This window comes from Cucurbita moschata, unplaced genomic scaffold, assembly GCF_002738365.1.
Source record: "Cucurbita moschata cultivar Rifu unplaced genomic scaffold, Cmos_1.0 Cmo_Scf00023, whole genome shotgun sequence".
Taxonomy (NCBI): Eukaryota; Viridiplantae; Streptophyta; class Magnoliopsida; order Cucurbitales; family Cucurbitaceae; genus Cucurbita; species Cucurbita moschata.
In genome coordinates this window covers 1,328,752-1,330,758 of record NW_019268539.1, presented here as the reverse complement: position 1 = coordinate 1,330,758, position 2,007 = coordinate 1,328,752, and positions in this window count along the sequence as shown.

Genomic DNA, 2,007 nt, shown 5'->3' with positions numbered 1-2,007 from the left:
TTTTTCTCTCAATTTAAATAGGCTGCAGTTTTTGCTGAATTAATTAGTCTCTAGCAAAAATAGAACTCCTCGACTTTTTGAAGAACGTCGAGTCTTCTTTGTTGGACAATAAAAATAAGTGATTAAACGAAAGGAGTGATTAGAGTCTTTCACAAGCTCAAGTTCAAGACATCCCACCTGCCACCACGTTACAAAATAGGAGCTCATGTAGAGCCTTTTCTTTACCGTGGAACTTAACAAAATCGTACAGATGGATAATAGAAGGGCTGAAAGTATGTTAAACTCAACCAAAATACGACACGTGAAGGGCTGAAAGTATGTTAAACTCAACCAAAATACGACACGTGAAGGGCTTGATGAGCGTAACTCACCAATAAAGCTTATAGGCAAAGGGTCGAAGAATAGATCATACAAAGCAAACCCGTGAATCGTTATATGCAAGATTAATGATGCTAACTCCAAAATTTCATTCTCATTTTGAATTTTTGGCTGCAATTCACTAGCAATCGTTGATCAAACCATAGGATGATGAATTCATCTCAAGCTTTAAACACATCGTCTGTTGAATGCAAGTATTAAATTGAAGTTGTACCAAGCTAACCGTATTGACAAATACTAAAGTGAAGTCGTAACAAGCTAACCGTATTGGACGGTGCGTTTGGATCACCTTTCTTCAACGACTCATAACTAGTGGCCCACCAACACTTAAAAAATCAACTATGACATCATTTAGTCATACAATACTAATTCATCATATTTAATTTTAATGGCCACCCTCTTCCAACTTTAGGAGACTTTGCTCAAGTCTTCTCTATACACCAAGACTAATTCTAACGTTGACTTATACTTTCGAATAAATTATATTCTCGAATATCAAATTTAAATCTCTCTCCGGTATGAAATTTAATATATATATATATATATATAATTAATTAATTAATATTAAATTTTAAAAATAAATTATAGTATTTTATAAATAATAATGACAAAATTATAATTTAAATTTTAAAAGTTTCAAGAAGAATGGTTAAGTTAATTATAAAAAATTATTATTATAAGTATTTGTAATTCAAAGATTTAAAATATATTAAAGAGTGAGAATAATATACTGTTCAAAATTGTTCTATTACACTTAAGTTGAAATTTTTATTTAAAAAATAAAATTTTAAACCCGTTATATAAAAACTAAAACCATATTAGAAAATAATAATTAATTAAGAGTTACGTGAAACGACTATTTATTGACTTATTTATGGAAATAAGTATAATGTCTTTTTAAATTTAATTTGATAAAAACATTTTTATTAAATTCATATTTCCAAATTTTGCCACGTGTATATTATTATTATTATACTATTAAACAATTCAACCACTAAAAATATTTTTCTATTTAAATTTGCCTCGTGTAAATGAATTAATTTTTTTATATGCAGTTTGGATTAAAAATAAGAAGAAACACCATACAAACACTAAAATAATATTTATAAACTAAAATTTTTTTTAAAAAAAAACGAAAAAAACAAAACTTTTTTAATTTTTACTTTTTTTTAAATAAAAAAATCTAAAATATGTAAAACATATCTCTTTCTATCTCTACGTAATTATATATTATAAAATTAAATTTATTCTTTTCTTGCGAGAAAAAAACATTATTTTTGTAATTTTCTACCACGTCATGTGGACTAGATGCAAATAAAATTATATTATTTGCATTACTTTATTTTATTTTTTTATGGGTAAAATAACGTTTTGGTCTTTGTTTCTTAGTAATTATCGGTCTAGGCACAGGCAACTATGTGGAGACTGATTGGTTCTTAGGCTCGATCAACCTACTCAAGATCGTTTAGGTCAAGGGCTAAAAAAACTCATATACCCACTTCACTCAAGACCGAAGAGGGTAAGGTCGGTGGACAATTTTTACCTAGGAGGAGTGTTTCAATCTGAGACAACTTATCAAGCCTGATTCAACAACTTTCAATTCGATTTGACAAAAAAAAAAAAAAAAAA